The sequence below is a fragment of the Musca autumnalis genome, unplaced genomic scaffold, assembly GCF_047663935.1.
Source record: "Musca autumnalis isolate F117 unplaced genomic scaffold, ASM4766393v1 scaffold_5, whole genome shotgun sequence".
NCBI classification, from domain to species: Eukaryota; Metazoa; Arthropoda; class Insecta; order Diptera; family Muscidae; genus Musca; species Musca autumnalis.
The window spans coordinates 162057716-162071298 of NW_027412088.1; positions in this window are offsets into that span (position 1 = coordinate 162057716).

Genomic DNA, 13583 nt, shown 5'->3' on the forward strand with positions numbered 1-13583 from the left:
CTTCAAGAGTTATCGTACGCACAATTTTTCCGAATATTTTTGAACTTTTGTGGGGGAGTTACCTGAAGGAGTGGACCGATATGGCTTATCTTCGAACTTAAACTATGTTTGGGCAAAATATTACTAAGGCCAAACTTTGGACCGAATCGGCAGACCTGTTCGAGAGTTATTTTGCCCTCCAACCTCCTCACACGGTGTCATAGGGGGTTTTTTTGCAACTTTCAGGCTATTTTCTCAGGAAGTATGGACTTGCCCCTGATGAAACTTATACCGTCGTATGGAGGGCAGTGAATACAAGTTGCTAAAGCAAAAATCAAAGCGATTCGAGAGATGTTCCTAAACTGAACTTTTCCAAAATTTTGTGTGGGAGGTACCCGACGGAGTGGACCGATTGAGTCCATATTAAAACCTGATCTAAGTCTGGTACACGCTCCACGATGGGCAAAGTATGGACCAAATCGGTTACACCCTTCAAGAGTTATCGTGCGTACAAATTTTCCGAACTTTTGTGGGGGAGGTACCGGAAGGAGTGGACCGATATAGCTCATCTTTGAACTTAAACTAAGTTTGGACAAAATATTACGAAAGTCAAAATTCGAACCGAATCGGTTCATCCCTTCGAGAGTTATCGTGCGCTCCAGCCAGCCAGACAGACAGACAGACGGACGGACATTGCTCAATCGACTCCAAATTGTCTGAAACACATTTCGTCCAAACATACTTGGGGTCTAAAACCATTATTTCGATGAGGCACATTTTGCCAGTATGAAAGTGTATATACCCTTGTTAGCATAAATGCTGAGGGTATAATCAGCATGCACATACAAGCGGTGTTATTTGTGAGTTTGCGTTCTACTCGACAGATACAAAGCAAGTGAATGATTTTGATATTCTCTTTCTACAAAAGACAGTCCTTTCGAAATACATAAACCCAAATTTACAAAGAAAAGTGTACTTTTACGTGTTTTTTCGTTTCGAAGGTGTTTACATGAACAGAAAATTATTATTTTCACTTCGGAAGCGCAAGAACCCTTTCGGTTGACATATGTACATATGTACATAAACAGGCTTTTAGACACTTTGAATTTATGTAATTTCTGGCTTTGTTGTTGTCTAATTAGTTTATTTTAATATATCCAATCTTGCTTAAACAAATCAACCCAATACATTTTGTTAAAAAAAATATATATTTTTTATGACAATTAATTGTATTTTTTTTTTCGTAAATTGAGACAAAGCTTCATTTCCTTGGTACGAAAACATAGCCTTGACAAACTGAATTTATGTTTCCACAGTTTCACTAAGGTTTTCTATAGCTAATTTTTAAAAATATCATGACATGAGAATTCGATTTTTATCTCTATTTTTTCAAGGTTTTATCAAACATTTAATTTTATTGCTGAGCGAGGATCATTTTTCTAAATGGTTGTGATTTTTCCTTTGAGGTACAATAAAAATAATGGAAAGGGAAAAAACAACAAATCATTAAGTGTTTTGAGCCTCCTAGAGTTACCGTTTTTTGTTCTTCTCCCAGCGGTATGCAGAGTGTGGTTGGCGTGTTAAAATTCTCATCAGCGTGCGTTTATAGTCCTCCATTGTCATATTGGAATGAACAATTTTTGTCATATTTTCAGTACTTCAAATTTGTTGTTTGTTTGAAATGCTTGTTGTTGGCATAGGTTTTTTGTGGGCCTTCTTTGTTCATCAAAGATATCGATCATTAGATACGATGAGCATTCCTTCTTTACAGAGAGTAAGGACCAGACAGACATGGGGACAAGAGACACATGTTAGAATGATTGTTTGCTTGTTGTTTTTTCTTTTCTTTACCAATGGTTGGATGTAACCATTAATTATTATGTAAGCTGAATTTATTTTGAATACTGGTTGTTGTTTTTTCTTACAAAAAAGTCCTCCACATAGTTACGTATGCTGTTGTTTTTTTCTTCTTATTGAATACAAATTCCTTGAATTTACTTATTTAAAATTCAAGTTGTGTGTCTTTATGGGTTTCGCTTCATAGAAAACATGTCATCTTTGGCCACTAGGATGAGGGTGTACGACTCTCTGTATGTTTGTTTTCTTTACGGCTAAGGACAATCAAGACATTATTAATTATTGGTCTTGTATGTTTTCATAGGTTTTTGTCTTTGGGCCATAATTGATTTAGATGACATTTTGCCCATTGTCAACATGGGGTCTATTGTGTTAATCCTACAGCAATGAGCGTGTGTGTGGCGCTAACAAGACCTGATGGCATTTTCTAACCAAACAATTTTGGTTGGGAACAAGTGGCTGGCCAGCCGGCCAGTCAATTTCTTGTCAGTTTCCTATTTAGGTTAATGAATTATGGGAAATTTATGTTAAACAATGATTTGAGTTTCGTCACCTTCATATAAATCATAGATTTTGTGGTCTCCCCAAATCAACAAGTTCGGAATTTATGAAAATCAAGGAAAAGAATATTTCAATAATTCTTATTTTCAAATTTCGTTTACAAAATTTAGATTTTCCAGCCATGTCTGAAAAAGCAAATATTCACATTATGTCCGATGTGTTGTGTTTGTCATAAAGTCCATTAACCACATTATCTTGGCATCGCCTTCCTTTCTGACGCTTGTCACAAACGCAAAATCTGTTCATCATCCAGAGGCAATGTGCCAGTCGAAATTTTAATGACACCTGTTTGAGATTTTAACATGACTCGCATTGCGCTGCCATGTTAATAACAATTTTTAAAATTCATTTTTATGCATTTGCTACTGTTTTGACATTTGTTTTTTTTTAGTTTGCTCATACAACATGTGACTGTCACAATATTGTATATATCTATGTATGTATGTATGCAGTGTTTTTGTTGTTTTGTGAAACTGAAAGTGTTTTCTATAGTTTATGATTAATGGACAATTTAGTTATCAACATGCTGAAAGAAAAATGAATTGAGAAAAATATGTCAACGGAAACATCAACGGAAAAATAATTCATTTTATTTGAAAGCAAAAATTCTTGTACAGCGGGGACCACACAACAACTTAAAATGGAAAAAAGTTAAATTAGCATTTAAAGGAAATGGTATGAAAACCATTAAGCCAGCTGTATTTACATATGTATGCACACATATAACATTGAATAAATGATGTATCCGAATATTTGGCCTGGGATAATACACTTCACCCCGGTTAACTACCTCTCATAAAATTCCAAAAAAATGAGGCAGTTATGCGGGAAAGGCAGTTACGAAAATCCCGCATAGCTACCTCATGTGCGTAGTTATAAAAATCTCATCTCAACCTTACAAAAAAATTAAAACAATTAGAACATAATCGTGAAAAAACAAAACGGTGTATAGTAGAATAGTTAATTTCAAGTCTAAAAATACATATATAAGTTATATTATTTAACCCATAAGAAATTTAGTCATCAGTGAGCATAACATATCACTGGACATCTTCATCACAATTCCGGTAGATATCGAAATTGATTATCTCAGAAATACACCAACGTGGGCACCGACGTAGCCAGGGGGGGGCCCGGCCCCCCCCGAAATGATTTTCGTTCCCATAGGATATTAGCTTATGTTACACATTTTTTTAATTTTTGAGTAAAATTTTAAAATGTTTTAGATTTTTAAAGAAATATGTAAAGTATTTGGGTCAACTACATTGGTTTACTTATTGAAAGTATGAAATAATGAAGAAGTTAGGTTTTTTGAGCAATGTTCTGCATAGTTGTTGGTATGTTTTAAGGTGTTGTTTAAGCGTTTAATAGTAATTTTAGGATGACTCTAAGTGTTGTTGAGTTCAGAACAAGATGTTTACTGGCTTGTAAACAATATCTAGAAAAAAAAAACATTCTTGTGGTTCTTATTCTTTATTATGTTTCAAATGCGCAAAAAAAAAATGTATTCCAACCATTTTTATGATAAAACTTCTGTTCCACCGCAGTCTCGTTCGTTGAGATTATTAGAAACTGGTCTCTTGTTACAAATTAGTAAATGTCTATTGTACAAAAAAGGATTTTTCTGTCGTACTTTAATGTTTTGTTCTACCTTTCGAATGTTAATAAAACCAAGATTAATGAGCTTGAGGTCAATATTTATATTTTATTTATTGCATATTATCTCCAATATTTCGAAATTACATTGAATTTCAACTTCAGGGATTTTTTTCTGTCGATAACACTGTGCAACATTTTTAATGTGATCTTGTGCAAAAAATTCGAACTGATGATTTTTTGAAAGTACAGACCCAAACGACAAGAAACCTTAGTTGGGTTTTGTTGTGCTAGATCCAGCTCGGATTTTATGGCCCCATCTAAACATGGTTAAATATTGAGTTTTTAAAGAAATTCGGCGCTATATCTCTGAAACCAATGCAAATCTTCTTCTGACTTCTGAAGCAAATTTCTAGATAAGGACAAGAATAAAATATTTGGAGAAATAATGAACTCGAAAAACTGCATTTAGTGTCTTAAATTTCAAAATATATGCAATATAGCTATATAATAGTATCTCCACAACCGTTAATTTTTTCTGAATATTTTCTTTTGGAAAAATATTCCCTGGAATGTAATACACAACGCAGAACATGTCATTGTTGCAAAACGCCTCTATGCTGTTGTTTCAGTATATTTTTCAACGACGATTTAATAAAAATATCAATAATGTAGTGAAATCCGAAATGCGAGAATAAACTGTTGGTGTGAACTGTGTTTGAAATACGTGTTGCAAAAGATATTATGCAAAATACCGCTGAAACAACATGAAGTAAGCATTTTAGAGCTTCAGAAGTGTTGTTGAGAACTTCATTTGGAAGATTTTTGCAAAAGGTTACTTGGTTCAACTCCCAATAGTTTAGCCCATACTGACCAGAATTTCAGCAGTTATGTAAAATTTTATAGATTTTGATGCCGTAGATGGAGTTTTTCTTCTGTGGGTTTTTCAGAAGATAGGTTCTACTAATACAGGGCTACAATATTGCTAAAGACAGCAAGGCCAAATTCCTATTCGTTTCTGAGATAAAGGCCTGATAAATGCAATAACGTGTAGATTTGGCCCGTTTTAGATGAGGCCTTAAAATCCGAACTGGATCTGACAGGACAAAACCCTACTAGGGTTTTTGTAGTCTAAGTATGTATTTTCAACAAATTCATACTAGAAGTTGTTTGCATTTTCAGTGTTGCATAGTGTTACACTTTGAATTGTATTTTGGGAATTATGGATGCACATTTGTAGAAATGTTCCTTTTTCCTGCTTTGACAAAGGACTTTGTGACGACAAACGAAATAAAAAAAAAAGTGATCGGGATCAGATTCTCTTCTTCGTCAAAATATCAACAAGAATCCGTCGGCTTTGCGGACAGGAATATGCCCTGAGTCTGTGTGAACTGAAATTTTCATCTATGGACAGATGGAATGGGGGCCAAAAAACCAAAATCCTTTAACCCAAAGCTATGTATTAGGAATTTTCAGAATTGTATAGCCATTTTCGGACGAATGAACGACAAAATGTGGATTATATCAGTGATCACAAGTGTTGCGGAGAAGGTACCTGAAGAAATGGACCGAAATGTCGGTACATAGTTCATTTTGGAAGTACATTTTATTTTGGAAGTCATTCCTTTTAAAAGATTTTGCTCCCACCAGTCATTTCAGTTCGTCACAGAATATTTTTCAGTTTTTTTTCAGGAAATATGGACTTGCCCACGAAAAACACAATACCTTTCTAAACACAAGGAATACCTTCAGTAACATTTCTAAGGATCCTCGCACAGACCTTAAACTGCATTTAACAACTATTTTGATGGTTTTTGAAGGATGTACCGCAATATAAGGTTCGAAAGTTGTAGTGGGCGCCAGTCACTACACATGACGGCCGTAGGTAATCTTTACAGCTTTCGGGCCATTTTCTCTGAAAGTATTAACTTGCCCCTGAAAAACTTGTACTGTAGTAATAGTGGCCCCTAGAACACTTGTTGCAAAAAACGAAAGCGTTTCCAGAGAGGTCTTTTTATTTATTAATTTATTTATATCATATTTTTACTTATAACTAAATTATTAGCAAAAAAGGAAGTGAAGCCATGACTACTTTGGTCTTCAGCTTACACTTATGCACTTATTTATCGTCGAGAAAGGTCTTAAACTGCACATCTCTGAACATTTTTAAAATACTCTGTGGAAGGTTACCGAAAGAATGGATTGATATGGTCCATCTTCGAAGTTGATCAAAATTTGGACAAAATAAAACGAAGGCCAAATTTTGGACCGATCTGTTCGAGAATCATCGTGTCCTCCACCAAGACGGACGAACATAGCTAAGTCGACTTCAAGTTTTCTGAAACAGATTTCTTCCAAACACACTTTGGCCCTAAAACCATTATTTCGATGAGGTTTATTTTGAGAGTATAAAAAATGTAGATTGGGAAACATTTTGTTCATGAATTTTTGATAAAAGAATGTATACATGTATTGATCTTGGATTGGGCGCCAGAATTTCATTTTAAAAGAATTCAAAACTGGTTGCCAGAGTTTTCCTAGTTCCTGGTCAATTTATGAGAAGATCCACGATCGGAAACCAGAATTTCTATAAGAGAAGTCCGACGATTGGACGCCAAAATAGTCTATTTACATGCACGATTGGGCAATAGAATTCGTCATTTACATACCCGCGATTAGGTGCTACAATTTCATGATTAATAGACTCACTATTGCTCAGAATATTTTTTATCAAGAAAACCACTATCGGCCTTCAGAAATTCTTTGTGTTAAGATCTACGATTGGACACCAAAATATCTTTAGGGAAATAACGATATTTGATTTCTTTATGACAATAAAAACGATTGGACACCTGAACTTCCGAAATTGAAAAATTGACCATACTCTGGAGTGGAAAATTGAAGCCTGAAACAAGGGAAATTGCCCAAGAAATCTTACGCCATTTTAATTAAAAAATAGTAATGAAAATTATAAGCCTAAAATAAAGTTTAAATCATTGCTAAATAATACATTTTCGCTAACATTAACATTAAAAATTTTGGTCAGGTGGGCTTCCCGAAATGAAATCCTGGCTACGTCCCTGAACGTGGGTAATAAGCCGATAAAAGTATTAGTGTATGTTCCTTTTCGGAAAAATAGTTGACGGGCAAATATCCGAATTGGGTACTTATAGAAAAGTAGTTAACCGGGAAAGTTGGAACTCATTTACATGAAAAAACTTTGGGGATTAAAGTTGTGAGGCAATTAAACGGGAAAGGCAGTTAAGCAGAGAGGTAGATAACCGGGGTGCAGTGTATTTAGAAAAGAAAGAAACTCTAGGATTTCTTGAGCCGAAAGCAATTTTCACAGAACATGGAATTATTTCTTAAAAATAAACTACAAAAAAATACCAGAAATCGATTGTTGCAGACGAATTTTTAACAGTAATATCACAACAACTGCTTAAGTGTTCCATATGTCATTTTTGACTTTTTGAGATACAGATGGTGTTTTCCGGTATGCTCTTTCTGAATTTTTGGTCGGCTTTCTCTAGTTTCCGAGATATCAACGCTTCGACGCGAAAGCTTCAATTTTTTCAGTTATGAAATTAATATTTTAATAAATAATTAAACAAGTAAGCAAAGACTATAGTCGGACGGGGCCGACCATGTGATACCCTACACAAAGGCGACTTTTCTCATATCAACGAGTACACCCCGATTCATCTTTCCTGATATGGGGACCTACAGTTTATTGCCGAGTCCGAACGGAGTGCCCTAAGCCACCACGTGTAGAGAAGTTTTACATGACTGAAATACTCAGAAAATGTCGCCAACATTACTGAGGGGTATTTTCCCACCGTTTGAAGTTACCTGGCCGCGGAATCGATCAACTGTGGCAAAATACCTCTTAGTAATGTTGACGATATTTCTTGAGTATTTCAGCCATGAAAAACTTCTCTACAAGTGTTGTCTTAGGGCATGCCGTTCGGACTTGGCGGTAAATTGTTGTATGTATAAATCCCAAAATTATACGCCAGGAAAAGGTCAGTGGTTGCCTTCACCTTCACCAAAATTAATATTTTAAAAAAACTTTAACGGCAGCGACACCGTGTACAATTTGAAAAAAAAAAACGTGGCGAAGCGACCACAAGCTGCAATATATCGCACCTGTTCAACAAAAAGGTAGAAACTCAAACTTTTCTATTTTTCAGTAGAGACAAAAACTGTTGGTACATAAGTAGTAGTATGAAAAGTGAAATACCGGAATTTTTGGCGAAAGAATAGACAAATAAATGACAGATTTTTACAGTGTGTAGGGTAATTAATTTGCTTAATAAAAAGTTCGTTACTACCCTTCTGTTGAACAGGTGCGATATGTATAAAAAAATCCAATTGGACAATTAATACGCCTGGGCTGCACGTAATTCGCAATCATGCACAAACTGGGAATTTCTCTGTCATGATAGAGACAATTATAGCATGGGAGGAAAATGTGGTTCTCTACAGAAAACCCATTTTATATTAAGCAGTAGCCCCGTTATCTACCAAACTCATTATAGCAATTTGTATCAGTCGAAGGTCAGTCGCTATTTTTTTCATATGTAGGCTACTTTGGCGCTATATGCCCTCCACAAAGTAAAATATTCACCCGATAAATAATATCAGATCATCATCCAAAATTGTAGGCATCTTCTTCGACCTAAAGTCTTACCTCGTGCAAAATTTCGTGACTATTGAGTTATAATTGCGACCTCTAGCGTGTTTATTATTACACTACAAACAAATAATTGGATATACGAGGGCGGGTCGGAAACTTCTTAGCCTGTCAATGTAATCTCCTGAAACTTCAATACACTTAGTCCAACGCTTTTCTAGCAATTCTATCCCTTGATTAAAATAGTTTTCCTCAAGGTCTTCAAAATAGTGGTTTACAACTGTGATTGCATCTTCATTTGAGGTAAAACGCTTGCCAGCAAGGATTTTTTTTAGATTTGGGAACAAGTAAAAGTCACTGGGAGCTAAATCAGGAGAATAAGGTGGGTGGTCAAGCAACTCGTACTTTAATTCGTTGATTTTAGCCATTGTTAAAACACTCTTGTTCGCTGGTGCGTTGTCTTGATGAAAAATTATTTTTTGTGTTGTAAGCCAGGACGTGTTTCTCGAATTTGTACATTTAATTGATCCAAAAGGTTGCAATAGTACTCTGAATTTATAGTTTTACCCTTTTGCAGATAGTCAATCAATAAAATACCTTTGAAGTCCCAAAAAACCGTTGCAATAACCTTACCAGCCGATTGAATTGTTTTTGCCTTCTTTGGGGCACTTCTCCAGCTTCAGTCCATTGTTTGGATTGTTCTTTTGTCTCTGGAGTATAGTGGTGGATCCATGTCTCATCAACAGTTATGAAACGACGCTGAAAATCCATTTTATTTCGCTTAAAACGATCCAAACCAGCTTGAGAAATGTTCATTCTTATGCGTTTTTGATCGACTGTTAACAAATGCGGCACCCATCTTGCAGAAAGCTTTTTCATCTGAGATGCCCATGATATTAGCAATTTCACGCACTTTTATTCGTCGATCATTAATACCATATCATGCACTTTGACTACAATTTCTGTTGTTGTTGCTGTTTTTGGACGTCCACTACGTGGTTCATCTTCAATGCTTGTACGACCACGTTTAAATTCAGCAACCCAATTTTTTACTGTTGCATATGAGAGACACTTTCACCTAACACATTCACCATATCATTATGAATTTCTTGTCCCGATAAACCTTTTTTATGTAAATATTTAATGACAGCACGCATTTCTAATTTTTCCATTGTAAAAAAATTGCGGATGCGTCTTTTTTGAACACCTGTTTCTATATGAAGCAGTTGCCAGATCGAAACAAAATTTAACATGTGTTCATAACAGAGATGGAAGTTTCCAAAACACTTGACTTTTTTCTGTTTATACCGCGCTTTTTGTGCTAGGTTAAGAAGTTTCCGAACTGCCCTCGTATATGGCTGTAACTCTGTTATCTTATAATGTACACCAACACAATTGGCATAAATAGAAAGATCAAAAGTTTACTTTCCAAGTATATCTTACTTACCCGGAATATGTCTTCCAAGAATAAAGATATAAACGGTATATTAATAATTTTCACAATTTTCACACAAAAGTTGTTGTCCATTTAACCCTCTAAATATTATCTGATCATCATATCAAATTGCAAGCTTCTTCTTCGTCATATACCCTTACCTTATTTAAATTTTCGCGTTGATCGGACTATTAGTGCGACCTACAGACCCGCAACAAAATTGGATAAATATTATGTTTTTGCTCCATTTCACCCGCTAAATATTTCTCGATCATCACCAATAAGAATAGGGATCTATTCTGGCCTGAACCTGATCTCCATACAAAATTTCGTGACGATCGGTCATAATGGACGGACGGACACACATCTCAATTTTACCAAAACAAACTTATAATAACCTTTCCACATTGTGGTGTAGGGTATAAAAAGTGGGCGGAAAAGTGGACGTGGTCAAATAAAAACCTAAGTTGGATTATGACAAACATTTCAAAAAAAGAATTATCCAAATGGGTCCAGCCGTCCTCAACTGATGCCATTACCAACGAACGACATTTGATTTGATTGATTCCGAAAATTAACAAAATATGTAACCTATTTTCACCGGGGGGCCATCGCTGCATATTCCCTGACAATTTCAGCAAAATAAGTTCAGTAGTTTTTGTAGAAAAGTTTAAAATTGAAAATTGAAAAGAATGGGCGTTTCTTTGCATCAAAACCTAAGTTGTGTTATGACGAACATATCAAAAAAAAAAAAAAATAATAAAAAAATAATAATCTATACTTATAAAAGAGTTGAGTAATGATGACTCACTGACTCACTGACTGATTCATAATCAACGCCCAGGCTAAACGGCTGGAGCTAGAATCTTGAAATTGGTCCCAAGGTGTCAGATAAGGCTGGATTTTTGGAAATTCGAACTAGAACGGTACGAAAAGTACTAAAAGGTACTAAATATGGTACCCTTAGTATTAGGCAAACGCGAAGAGCTAGAATTCTGAAATTTGGAATGAGGTTCACTGATGGAGAGTTACAAAGGTGTACCAAAGGGTTTTTGGAAATTCTAACTATAAGTGTACGAAAAGTACTAAAAGTTACTAAATTTAGTACCATTTGGTATTACGTGAACGGATAGAGCTAAAATCTTAAAATTCGGAATGAAAATCAAGGTTTAGAAGATGAATTGATATAAGGAGGTGGTTTTGAAAATGTGTACTCATGTGTACGAATAGTACTAAATGGTACTAAATTTGGTACAATTTGAATTTGGGCGAAACGATTCTGAAATTTGGAATTACTATTACTGTTGGAGTGTAGGTTTGAGATATGAAGGTAGTTTTCGAAATTCGTGCATATGGGTACGAAAGGTACTAAATAGTACCAAATAAGGTACAATTTGGATTTGGGGGAACGGATGGAGCTGAAATCCTGAAATTTAGAATTAGAATAACTGTCTGAGTGTAGGATAGAGGTATTTTGGAAATTCGTACTTTTGGGTACGAAAAGTACTAAATGGTACCAAATTTGGTACAATATGAATTTAAGTGATCGGATAGAGCTGGAATAGTGAAATTTGGAATTAAGATTACTATTGGAGCGTGGGATTGGGATACTTTTGAAAATTCGTACTTATGGCAGCGAAAAGTACTAAATTCGTACTTGTGGGTACAAAAAGTACTGAGTGGTACTAAATTTTGTATAATTTGGATTTGGGTGAACGGATAAAGCAGGAATTCTGAAATTTGGAATTAAGATTACTGTTGAGTGTAGGATAGAGGTAGTTTTGGAAATTTTTGGTTATGGGTACGAAAAGTACTAAATGGTACCAAATCTTGTACAATTTGGATTTGAGTGATCGGATAGAGCAGCAATATTGAAATTTGAAATTATGATTACTATTGGAGTGTGGGATTGGGATACTTTTGAAAATTCGTACTTATGGCTACGAAAAGTACTAAATGGTACCAAATTTGGTACAATCTGTATTTGGGTGATCGGAGACATTTGGAATCCTGAAATTCGAAATTAAGATTACTGTTGGAGTGTTGGATAGAGGTAGGTTTGGAAATTCGGACCTATGGGAACAAAAAGTACTAAATGGTACTAAATTTGGTACAATGTGGATTACGGTGGTAGGATGCCGCTGTAATCCTGAAATTTGGAATTAAGATTACTGTTGGCGTGTAGGGTTGAGGTAGTTGTGGAAATTCGTACTCATGGGTACGAATAGTACTAAATAGTACCAAATTTGGTACAATTTGGATTTGGGTGAACGGATATAGCAGGAATTCTGAAATTTGGAAATAAGATTACTGTTGGAGTGTTTGATATATGTAGGTTTGGAAATTGGGACCTGTGGGAACAAAAAGTACTAAATGGTAATAAATTTGGTACAATGTGGATTACCGTGGTAGGATGCCGCTGTAATCCTGAAATTTGGAATTAAGATTACTGTTGGCGTGTAGGGTTGAGGTAGTTGTGGAAATTCGTACTCATGGGTACGAATAGTACTAAATAGTAAAAAATTTGGTACAATTTGGATTTGGGTGAACGGATATAGCAGGAATTCTGAAATTTGGAATTAAGATTACTCTTGGAGTGTTTGATATAGGTAGGTTTGGAAATTGGGACCTGTGGGAACAAAAAGTACTAAATGGTACTAAATTTGATACAATGTGGATTACGGTGGTAGGATGCCGCTGTAATCCTGAAATTTTAATTAAGATTACTGTTGGCGTGTAGGGTTGAGGTAGTTGTGGAAATCCGTACTCATGGGTACGAATAGTACTAAATAGTACCAAATTTGGTACAATTTGGATTTATGTGAACGGATGGAGCTGAAATCCTGAAATTTAGAATTAGAATAACTGTCGGAGTGTAGGATAGAGGTATTTTGGTAATTCGTACTTTTGGGTACGAAAAGTATTAAATGGTACCAAATTTGGTACAATATGAATTTAAGTGATCAGATAGAGCTGGAATAATGAAATTTGGAATTAAGATTACTATTGGAGTGTGGGATTGGGATACTTTTGGAAATTCGTACTTATGGCAACGAAAGGTACTAAATGGTACCAAATTTGGTACAATTTGGATTTGGGTGATCAGATACATTTGAAATCCTGAATTTCGAAATTAAGATTACTTTTGGAGTGTTGGATAGAGGTAGGTTTGGAAATTCGGACCTATGGGAGCAAAAGTACTAAATGGTACTAAATTTGGATTACGGTGGTAGGATGCCGCTGTAATCCTGAAATTTGGAATTAAGATTACTGTTGGCGTGTAGGGTTGAAGTAGTTGTGGAAATTCGTACTCATGGGTACCAAATTTGGTACAATTTGGATTTGGGTGAACGGATATAGCTGGAATCCCGAAATTTGGAATACTGTTGGAGTGTAGGATTGATAAAGTTTTGGAAATTTTTAGTTATGGGTAGGAAAATTACTAAATGGTACAAAATTTGGTACAATTTGGATTTCAGTGATAAGATACATTTGGAATCGTGAAATTCGTTATTAAGC